This window comes from Kryptolebias marmoratus, linkage group LG23 (assembly GCF_001649575.2).
Source record: "Kryptolebias marmoratus isolate JLee-2015 linkage group LG23, ASM164957v2, whole genome shotgun sequence".
Lineage (NCBI taxonomy): Eukaryota > Metazoa > Chordata > Actinopteri > Cyprinodontiformes > Rivulidae > Kryptolebias > Kryptolebias marmoratus.
Window position 1 is genome coordinate 2,196,404 of NC_051452.1, and position 11,901 is coordinate 2,208,304.

Consider the following 11,901-nt stretch of genomic DNA (forward strand, 5'->3'; position numbering starts at 1 on the left):
CCCCCCCCCCCCCCGTGGTGCAGACACTCGTAAACAATCATCATCAACTCCCAACTGCTGCGCGACAACTTTAAAAGAGCCAAACAGTTTAACTGATTAAACTGAAAGTAACCTTGGGGAGGAAAAGTATCCGATTCATCTGCATCTGAAGCCTGGCTGTAATTCTCAACAGCTTTAAGGACTGGTCACTGTCAGACAGGTCTGATATTGACACGTTTGTTTGGACATACAAAGAACACGAACTGTGACTCCAGCTTTAAAGCCAGCATCTTCCGTGTTGCAGTGACTGTTGGCAACAAAACTGGGCTTTGCGAAGGAGTTTCAAAAATGTCTTATTGGTTGCAAAGGGTTTCCAGTTTCATTATGTGAGTCACAGGGCTTCTTTTGTTTTGCTGGAATTTTGAGCAGGTTTTTTAAAATTTCTCTCGAAGTCATATGTCACCCAGAGTCTCTGGAACCTGCCTCGAACCCTTTGTTATTTAATTTCCGTAAATCTAGAGCGTTGCAGCTGTAATGTTATTGTTTATATTTAAAATGCATTCAAATGTTGGTCAAAGTTTCACCAGGGGTTTTTTCCAAACGTACCAGTGTGATTCCAACTGAAAATGTTGTATTTTCTTGCAGTTCTGTCTCGAACTAGTCCCCAACAGTCGCAGCAACGCAAGAAATTGCCTCGTTGTACTTTTGTCTAGTTAAATTTGCCAACTTTTAAAAGAAATGTCGAGGCCCTGTGACTCGCGTCAGGAAATTGAGAACTCTTGTAAGCGTTTGAAATGTTTTCAGAGCGCCATCATGGATGCTGTTTGAAATTTGTTGCCAACAGTCACAGCCCAGTGAGATACCAGCTTAAGATGATATAAACCTTATATAAACCTTTATTTTGCCTAGACTGTTCTAAGCTTTTGTTTTGTTTGTTTGTTGTTGTTCTCTTCAGCAAACATCACACTTGTCATTTTATCCCTTAATGAAACCATAAAGTGCAACGCTGCCAACTTTTAAAGCAACTTCTTTTTCGCTGAAGCGTCTGAACCTTTTCGAACAATCAAAGTTTAAAAAACAAAGCCTGTTGACCTTTCTGTCAGTAAGATCTTTATGTTCTTCCTAAGCAAACTAGGTGCTAAAATGGAACAAAAGATAAGCTGAATATCTGCTTTGTTTGTGGTTTTGAGCTGAGAACAGCCCGGTGGTTGTGTGCGCGCGCACTCTTAATGATTTACATCTTTTTATCAATCTATTGTTCTCTCAAACTTCGAGGGTACTCTTTGTTCCTAAGCAAATATAATGTACCTCACCGTTGCGCAGATGGGTCCCGTCAGTAGAGCTCGTGATGAAAGCTTTCACCAAACGTGTTCCATGCAGCTCCAGTAAATCCCACTGAAACCGCTAAAAGAAGACGGCGTGGACACCGAGGCTGCAAAAGCGACACTCGCATGAATAACTTCATTCAAATTCCCATTCCCGGCACAGTTCAAACATCACCTCACATCGCAGCTCAAGTCGAAAACTCTGATCCTTTTCTGTGTGTTTTAGCCAGCTGGAAGGATTTGATACATTCTGTGAACGGCGGAGTCACTGTTGGGCCTTTGTTACCGTTTGGAAAGTTGGTCTGATTTGACTCCAGCGGTCTGGAGCGTAGCACGGCTGAAAGGAGAAAAAGGAGGGCGATTGTGTTTTTTGCCCATGAACAACCGAACAGATATTAGAGGCTCTCAAAATAATCATCATGGATACAAATACAAGATGACTTTTTGGAGTCGATCCAGTTAAAAATGGTCACCACAGTTAGGGGACCTTAGCAAACAAAAAAAAAAATGGCCGCAACTCTGTCAGTTTCACAGATATTGCGCTAAATTCTGATTTGACAGCAGCTGGGAGTCATCACATTGCAACACCTATGCACATAATGTTATTTTAAAGGCTTGACTCGGGCAAATATAGCTCCATTTCTCAACATAAGAAATTCAAGAAATGGTATGCCTTTAGATAAAGTCATTCTTCACCGTTGTGCCAAAGTAGCCATGCACAATCAAAATGGAAAAAGGTCGACATTCACATTCCTCCCCAGTTGAGGTTTAAATGCAAGTTCAAATTTTTTAAAATGACTTTTTGTAAAAAGGCTATGAATTAGTATGATATTACTTGCAGAAAGCTCTTTGAATGACTTCAGTGTGGAGAAAAATACATGCTACTGACAACCTAATGACTAGTCTGAGTAATCCACAATGATGGATTGCTTCTGCCTCAGAGCATCTTAGATCGTAAACATTCCATAGCTGTGGATGCAAATGCAATTTTATAAACCTTTTTATCATTGTCAATTATACATTGCATGGCTATTTTCATAGAAATCTGTAGTTACTTGAAAGCACAAATGGCACCAGCAGCAGCTAGCTGCTAATTATAAAAATAAAATTTCCTAAATTAACCACGTAACGCAGAATTTACTGTGATGTAACGGTTTATAAAATGGCTTTTACACCAACTGCTATGAAAACGGAGATTGAAGTTTCTGAGAAGGCAGCAGTCTGCGTTCCTGACCCCTCTCATCCATCGTTCAATCAGAGCTGAACTTTGTTTCTCCAAACCGAGGTCACTGGAAGAGCTTCCAACAACAAATAAGCTCTTCGTTCTTCGTAAGATTTCCATAAAACTCCCAATTTCAAAGACTTGAACCCATCACTTCAAAAATATTTAGCCTCTACACTAAGGAATTATAAAAAAAAAATGAAATGCAAACTAAAAAGAACTGGTGTGTTGGCAGGTGTTTAAACATGTCCTGTTTTATTATAATCCTCATGTTCATAAGCGTCTATAAAACCTCCGGAGTCCACAGCACGATCCTTTCCCTTCACTCTTTTTTTTTTTTTTTTTTGGTAATGAGCGCCATCTTATTTCCACATATTGACAGGAAGGCAGACTTTGTATCCACACAATTACATGCCCCCTACTTGTCTGCCTGCAGATAATCGAGAGCAGGACGACGTTAACTAACTGCCAGCATGACTTCTCTTCTGTTGCGAATATGACATTGAATAATGATTAAAAAAGCCTTTTTCTTTTTCATTACAACATTGTTCAATTTATCATAAGGCTATGGGGTTTCAGGTGTTTCTTGGATTCAGTTTCCTAGTTACAGCTGCTTTTGTGCAAGTTTTAAAAAGCTGCGTCCTAGCTTTCTGACTTGACTCGTGCATTTCCCTGAAAGTTGAGTGTTGTGTGGAAGCTCTCATTTGCTAAACAAGGTTTTCACATAATATTTTGCATAATGGAGCTATAATAACAGGCACAATTATCACCCATGTATTCCACAGCTGTTTGCTCTCCCCNCACTATCAAGGTCATACTTTGTGCTGCATTAACAGAGAACAAATGATACAGTTGTGTTCTTGGGTTTGTTTAGACCTGGAGGCATCTAGTTTCTGCAGCCCCTTCCAGAGCTCCATCCTCCCCATTTCTACTTTTAGTACTTCTGATGTCACTTGCAGTCATCCTCATGGAAATAACGTGGCACCCAAGGAGCCAAGAGTAAAATCCTGCCTAGAGACGACATCCCAAAGACAGGACGACTTTTTGCTCATCTGCAATGAGAATCTCTCTGCAAATAATGGAAGATCCCCTCGAATCTGTGTGTTTTTTGTCTTGGCCCAAGGAGCTGGTCCGCCCACGGTCCTACTCTGCACAGTTCGTGTGTCGCAGTCTGTCTCGCATGCTCTGCATCAGAATTTTTTATGACAAAAGGAAGAGGGGGGGAAAAAGAAGAAAAAAAAAAAAAAGCGTCCTGCCAGAACTCAGACTCTGTATATTTAGTCTCGCTCCTTGCTATTTCTCCTGTCAGAAAGGAGGCTCATCAGAAACAGGCCTTCAAACCCAAGCTTCAGCATCCCATCGACTCCTGTACGCCGCTCACCTCCAGCTGTCAGTCAGAGGAAAAAAACTGGTCATGTAAGCGAAAGTCTACAGGCTGGAGGTGTGCGGCATTGAAGTCTATAAACACTGCATACTCCAAGCTCAAAATATCCAAAACAGAAAAGTTTTGAAAATGTTCTTAATGCAAATGATGTGCTCGAGTCTCTTTACACTTTTTTTTTTCTTACCTAAACATGCAGTTTTTCCCCATTTTTCTTTGAAAACAAGAAAAAAAAAGCAGAACTTTTTACCCTGACTGATTGTATGATAGGTTCTGTATCGTCTTGATCCAAATATTTTCAGGCACTTTTGCTTTCACTGAGAGAGTCAAACCCAAATTCAGTGGAATGTTGTAGATGAAAGCTGAATCCCAATCCTCCCCTTCCAATTAGTCTGTAGCCCTACCTCTACATTTAGCAAGTTTGTGCTTGAGGGGGCAAGTTTACTGGGTGTGAAGAGTCTTCAGAAAGGGCCAGAGAGCTCTACCCTTCTGCCCTGCCTAGTCATAAAAGTAAAGAAGTCTGAGGTAAAAAATGTAAACAAATACAAGTATTTTCTACATTTAAAAAGAAATAAACTTACTGTAATGCCTACAGTGCCAACTATGAACTGGAGCCGACCTATAGAAAAGCTGTCCACCCCCCCTGCTTCAAGTTCTGGGATCCCGTACGGCAGTGGGGTCCAATCCGGGTCCTGGAGGGCCACTATCCTGCAAGTTTTCGATGTTTCCCTGCTCTTCAGCAGGTCTTTGAGTTCTGCAGAAGCCTGGTAATCACGCAGTCATTCGAATCAGGTGTTTCAAAGCAAAAAAACAACAAAAACCAGCACGATGGTGGCCCTTCCAGGACCAGGATTGGACACCACTGCCGTACGGGGTCCACTATTTTATCCCATTTTGCAGTGGAAGACTTGACCCTCTACTTTTAAGCCACTTCAAATAAGCGGTGTAGTCATCAGGGCCATATTGGGGAAATGGGGACTTTGTTTTGGGAGTCCTGATGTTTATGGTGACAAGCGGCAGCATTTAGGTTTTGTGCTTTACCAACTGATGGCGCCACGATACGACCAGAGGGGTCGATGGTTCAGAACATCCGGCTAAATCATGCTTCCAGTATGTTTAAAGCAACAACTGTTGAAACAATTGAACCTTATTACTGAATACTGTCTGAGACAAACAGGAGCTCCAGCTAAGGGGGTATAAGTCAATGGAGAGGGGGGGGGGAAAGCAAAATATATTTGCAGAATAGTCTTCATAGTATACCCTTAAGAAGAAAAACGATGCAGCAGACAAGTCTTTGATATATACAGCATATATTCATCTCAGATGTGTCTATAGTTGCAATCTAAAACATGGACCGGCTCAGAAGTGTCGTGATACAAAGCTATATATAAGCATAGCTTTAAGTATTTAAGCTCGAACAGAAATGAGAAGCAAGTCAGGTTTAAGAGGTCACATTCTTCACACATCTGATGCAACAGAGGGCCCAGAGTGCCCCTCTGGTCAAACTAGCTGCTCTCCAAGTGCTCCTTTGGATGAGCTAACAGTATCAGCCTGCTTGTTACTTTAGCTGGCCTAGTTAGTTACTTCCCAGGGCCAAATGTCCTTTTGATGAACTCAAATGTTATAAAGCTCTTTTTTTTTAATGTGTCAAAACCGTCTAAATATGTAACATGGACCAGCAGTCTTGTTAAAAGTAAAAGTAACTCTCCTCTGACAGTTGCTGTAGGTGACTCCTGTGCTGACTTTGCTTCGCTTAAATAAAATCGGCCTTGTTGTCCGTTATCGTTCAGCTATTGTTAGCGTGGAGCACCAGACCATGGAGGGACGAATCACCCCTGAGACACATGAATGGCTATCGTTTCGACGCGCTTATCTCCTGTCCTTTTGAAATCATGCTCAAAAAGATTTCCTGTCATGGTTCTCTAACCAGCTCTTCCTGAACTTTTCCATCTCGGGTAGGACTTGCTGTTGATTGGAAATATTGTGATAAAAAAAGTAATGTACTTCCCCCTCTGCCTCTAAACAACCTAAAACCGAGCTTTCAATATAAACTGCAATCCCTGCCAATCAAAGTATAGAAATGCTACAGCAAACTTAATGTCCAACTTGGTTTCTATCTGCACAGGCCAACACTTAAACCCACTGATGACAGCCTCTTTCATCATATCTTCCGGCGGCGTGGACAAGAAGTGAGCTGCTCTCACACTTTGTTAGCACAATGACTTTGCAGTGTTTGTCAGGGCGCAACGCACTTCCTGTTAGTCCGCTCCCGAACCCTGCCTGTTCGCCAGACTCACTCAAATCTTTTTTTTTTTATCTTTGACTCACGTTCAGGCTTGCAGGTTATTTAATCACAACGGTCTGACAGTCCAACCGGTTTTTGGTCTACCTGAAACATTTCAGGTACCGTTCGATTGGTTCGAGGGTTCAAACTACAGCAAGAATTTTATAAGAAAAAATGGAAAAAAAAATGCACGGGAAGGATGAAAAGAGTATAACGATGTTGGGTATCATTTTTTTTTCCACTTCCAACATGCTTAACTGCTTTTGGATCATCATTAGCCGGTTTATTTTCTACCTTGTGACCCCCCCCCCCATGGAATTAAAGTAGACAATAGTATTGATAACAAAAAGAAAAAAAAAAATCACAAAGGCATTGCCAGAGCAAGCCATTGACCTTGCTTGAACTGTTTTGAGCACAACATGTCACTTTAATTTTGATCGTCTCGTTCCCAGGGTGTCAAATATTTCAGCGCTCTAAAAGTCGGCTTCAGCAGAATTTGAGCCGGAGAGAAAATGCTGCTTTACGAACGGCAGACAAAAGGGAGATGAGAGAAAGAGAGAGAGAGGGAGGTGATGGTAGCAGTTGTGAAGCTTTCCTTCAGGTTATCTGGGTTTAACACCTGTCTGTGACCATTTCCTCGTGTTGATTTCACCACAACCTTTTTACAAGCGTTTGGTTTTTTTAAGCTTTCGGCACAACAACACATAGTCGGGATAAGGAAAGGGTTGCTGTTTGTTTTAAAAATTATCTGTTAGCATCATTAAGCCTTAATCTCATTGTGTTGCTGTGTAAGTCCACATTCCTCTTGAATTGTTTTTTATTTTTTATTATTTTTATTGCCCGTCGTTGAAAGGCGGGCGACTATGGGTGTGTTGCTATGTCTGTCACCAAATTATCTCAAACTTTTTTCATGATTTGTCATGAAACTCTGAGGAAATAATTGTTGAAAACGCATCTACGATTGTTTAACCTTTTGGAGCCGAGTGACCTTAGGAAACACCAAAAAGGTGCGGGCAGTTTCGCAACAAAGCTCTAAAGTGCTTCTCGTTGCTTAAACTTTTCCGTTAACTGTTCAACCCAATCCTGTCTGTTAGCTGAATATTTCCTGAACAAGTGGATGGAATTTAATGCACATAGTTTTCCATATACTGCCCTAAAACCTGATGAGCTGAGAGTCATGTGGTATACGATATATCATGCTCCGAGTACCCAAAACATCTACACTCTTTACTTAACTTGGTCTAAAACACCAGCATTAAGCTGGCAGATGATAGTTATTACAATACAGTCTGTCTTTACTGAAGTTCTTTTTGTTTTTAAATCTTTTAATCAGCTTTAGTATGCTTAGTATCTTCTTTAGGACTGTTTTATTCCTTTCTATTAACTCTAGCTAAGCTCTTCCTGAACATTTGTTACTTTGTTTTCAATTTTTGTTCCTGACAGGGAGGGCAAAGGTGAACGGCGGCAGCTAGAGGTACAGCAGGCCGGGGAACATGTCAGATGTCGGATTTGATCACCCCCCCCACCCACTCCCCTCGGGGCAACACGCTTCAAGTGTACGACAGTGTGAGAAAACAAGTGCCATCGGCTACCTGGCTGAGCACAAAGATGGTGATGGGTAAGGACAAAAACCAGAAGTGATGCATTATTGCTGGGATGAGCTTGAAGTACAGCATTGTAGTCTGGTAAAAAAGGTGCTGCAAGGCAACATCTAAAGTTTATGACCACTTTGGTCCATTGCAGTAACCAGACCTAACTGCAGGCCACTGGTCTCAGACACTACAGTATTGTGAAAGTCAAAAACTTCCTGAATGATGCTTTTGACGGAGACTGGGAATTTAAACGTCTTTTTTAAATTCATGTTAGGATATGTTTAAGTTGCCTCTGAAATTCTAAGCTCTTATTGAGGTTTAAGCAACCGCCAAAATACTCCTAAAGATGTAACAGATCTCACAATTCAAAGCCTAACTGTGTATTGAAAGCTCAAACGTAATGGGACGTAGCATACGATGTCGTACAAAGGCTTGGGTTAAAGGCAAGAGCTGTTGCTGCCATAGGACTGAAGCTTCTGAGCTGAAAGCAACAACTTAAACAAATACAAAAGAATTAGCTTTTGCTGTACCCGTTGTCCAAAAGAATGTGACCGATACTAACAAACGCTTCGAACTCCTCAGCTAATGGAAATCCCGTCAGTTAAAGCGTAAATCTCAAAAGTGTTTGTCCTTGAGTCCCGGACAAGCGACCTGATCTCACACGTGCATTACTCATGCTACCTGAATCCCATTGATCCATTATTGAGCCTAAATCTTTTTAACTTTCCAATCCCATTTGTCATCCCCCCCCCCCCAGCATCACCTTTACCTGCCTTTACGCCGCGTAAGTCATCAATGCAACGTGAAAGATGCTGATAACCTTGCTATTTTTTATCCCGCCAACACCTGTTTGCTCTCAAGAGATGTTCATTTGACACCGCTCCATGTCAGATCCCACATCCCGTGATACTCCCCCCCCCCGTCCGCCGCCGCCGCCACCTTCCCTCCACAACCTGCTACAAAAGACAGCTATGTGAGCAATATCCTGCTTATTGTTCACCTGGGACAACTTTTAATTAAAACCCAACGCCGCTTTTGTGCTTTCAACAAAAGATCAGGCACTATTGTAATCAGGTTGGGGGCGCGGGGTGGGGGGGGGCACCTCTGCTTTTGTTTGGATAACTCTTCATCTTCCACTATTGACTGGTGATCTATGGGCCAATTTCTGGTAACGCGGCAAATGATGAACCCATCTTGAACCGAGAGCACAGCTTGTTTTGTTGATGAAGTGGCTTGGAGTTATTGGAAGGGCCTCTGGGCGCGTGCCTTCTGCCATATGGTCCCTCGGTCCAGTCCGCAACCATCTCTCTTCTCTTTTTCCTTTAACTTGTGGTAGAACTCTGCTCCCGCTCTGACCAAGGCGGAAGTTTTTAACCTTGCTTTGCAAGAGTGAACACAAGCAAAATAAGGTGAACTGCATGTAGAATATTCAGTTTTTTCTCATATTTCTCAATCTGTTTTGTCCAAGTTGACATTTACCGATTTTTAAAATCCACAGCTGGTGTCATTTCGTGTTACGATACACTCAGAGGATATAACCGAGTGTCAGCTGCTGTCTGAAAATACCAAGAGAACATACAGTGTATTTGTCTGGATTTGTTACAGATCTGAGGGAACCAAAGTTATCTACCTAACCCCCTTATTCAGTTCTATCAAACAACTGCAAATTCAAGGTGTAGTGTGCTGCAAATCATGGGCTTTTGTCGCCCTCTGCTGGTGGTTTGGCCAAACAACATGTAACTCTTAATATTTACTGCAAATGCTTTCATTTAATGAAAGCTTTCATTTAATGAAAGCATTTATACAAATTGTGGACATTTAACAATAATGGAGGTGGTGTTTGAGAGTTGATTCAACTGATAGTTTAGATATAAGTAACTTTTACTACAAAGCCAAAGACATTGAGCAAGAAGGGAAACAAACGGGTTTCAGACTGGTGACACAGTATAGAACATAAAATGCCAATAAAAATAGGATGACAGAGATCTAGTAAAGTATATTAAAATAGTACTGCACTCAGAGATGACTGACACGATGCAGGTGTGGAAGTTGGTAAACAAGGAGTGTGCGAGGAGAACAAAAAGCAGAACTGACTGAAAGAAGACTGTGTAAAGCCGGGTACACATGATGCAATTTTTAGTGGTTGTCAAATTTTTTTTGTTGTTTAAAAAAAGAAAGGAAAAAACAACAAACCTGTAGGAGAATTTTTGGTTGCGAGCTCGAATCAGTGGTTTGTACACTGGCAGCTGCTTTAACATTCTCACAGCCGAAGACTAGCTACATCAAGACGTGTCGGGAAAAATATCTCAGGAAAATTTGTGAAGAGTGACTGTTTGCTGCCAGGAGAGCATCTACAGTTGTCTCCTTTTTTTTTCTTCATCGCCTGCTGCTGGAGGAGAGTCAACATGTTTTTGTGTCTTTTGTCTGTTAGATGAACATAGCATATGTTGATAGCATGAGCTTTAATACCATAGTTCAGATATCCTGCACTAAAAATGCACCTAAAGCAAGAACCTACACGTGAATGTATGTTTATTTATTTCTTAATTCAAAGACTATTCAGTAGATGGGAGGAAGGAAATAGAAATTCAAACTGCTTTATGATTTATAAGCTAATTAGTTTTATTCGCACTGAAGCATTCCCCAATCAAGTTTGTAAACTGTGATGCAAACACTCTAATATGATCCGCTACAAGCAGCTTCTAAGAGTTTAGAGACACCACTGCCTGCGTTTCACTTCGCCTCAAAGCAATTACAGTCCTAATATTCACCTGTCTCAAAGCGTTTCAAGATTTCAGGAGGTAGTCTCCAGACTTAACTCATTTTTTTTCCCCCCGAAAACATGGTCAACGACGTACATTAAATCAGCCTTAAGGCTCCAAAAAAGATGAGCAAATTGCTTTATATCCAGTCATCCATAGACGACAGGAAGTCATCCGTGAAAATGGCTTTACACCGAGTTGACCTTTCCACATCCACGCTGACCCAATCGTTGTCTGTATCTGCTGACTCCGTTAGCAGTGGCATTTACTCATAATTTCCCGGGAAAAACAAAGCCGAATGAAGGGATTCTGGTCATGTAACACTTAACTGAATGCAACTTGCTCCATATACATAAAAAAAATGACTATTTAAATACTTAGTACTTAGTATTATAAAAACTGTACCAACTCGCAGTTAAAGAATTGCTCATATATCCGTTTAATTTCATGATTGTAGCTGAATATTCTATCTTACTTAGATCCTGACTGAGTCTGAGTGTAATACTGTCTCACTGTTGCCATGGAGACAACTTGGAAAATATTAAAGGCCTAGCATTCCTTGAAGGCGTGCATGTCACCCATTGCCTTTCACTGACTTTTAAAATGAAATTTATTTATTTATGTAGCACTTTTCAGCAACAAGGCGACTCAAAGTGCTTTACAACAGAAACAACAATCAGGTGCAGAATTAAATACAGACATAAAAACATCAATCAGGTAATTTTAGTTAACAGTAAGATTGGTATGAGATAAATTAGCATGTTCAGTCTCATGCAATATATCACGATCGGTTGGAAATGACTCTGCTATTACTACATCAATTTTAATCTTAATATCTGTAAAATTAAGTAACTGTGATTGATGATGTCAATTAGCTGTGGTGGCCATCTTGAAGTGGACTGACTCCAAATCAATAAGTTGCAGATGTACATCTAATGATTACTTTCTGCAATTTTTATTAAAAAACAAAACAAAAAGAAGCCCAGTTGGCATAGTTTTACAAAGAAAGAAGTAACTGGATTTACCTCTTCAACTGATTAACTACTGGAGTCAACCTGATTCAAGATGGCCGCCACAGCTAACTGACCTAAGCAAACACAACAACGAAATTGCAATTGATTTCAAAAGTTGACCAAATTGGTAACAACTAAAGCAAGTCTCAACGTGTTAGTTTAAAACTTTGGAATGAAAGGTGGCGGGCGATACACAAAAGTGTGTGTGTGTGTGTGGACTTGTATTTGATACATTGTGGGGACAATTTTCCTAACATATACTACCTTGTGGGGACCGACTGCTCCTTGTGGGGACCAACTGCTCCTTGTGGGGACCAACTGCTCCTTGTGGGGACCGACTGCT

General features: G+C 41.0%; 1 long non-coding RNA gene across 3 annotated transcripts in view; it reads left to right on the plus strand.

Annotated features, from left to right (window-relative positions):
• Nucleotides 1-11,901, plus strand: part of LOC108244315 — a 96,602-nt gene that overhangs the window by 2,035 nt on the left and 82,666 nt on the right. For all 3 annotated transcript variants that reach the window (XR_003039807.2, XR_003039806.2, XR_003039805.2), the window contains exon 2: nucleotides 7,635-7,809. This is a non-coding gene — a long non-coding RNA (uncharacterized LOC108244315). The remainder of the gene's footprint in view (nucleotides 1-7,634; nucleotides 7,810-11,901) is intronic.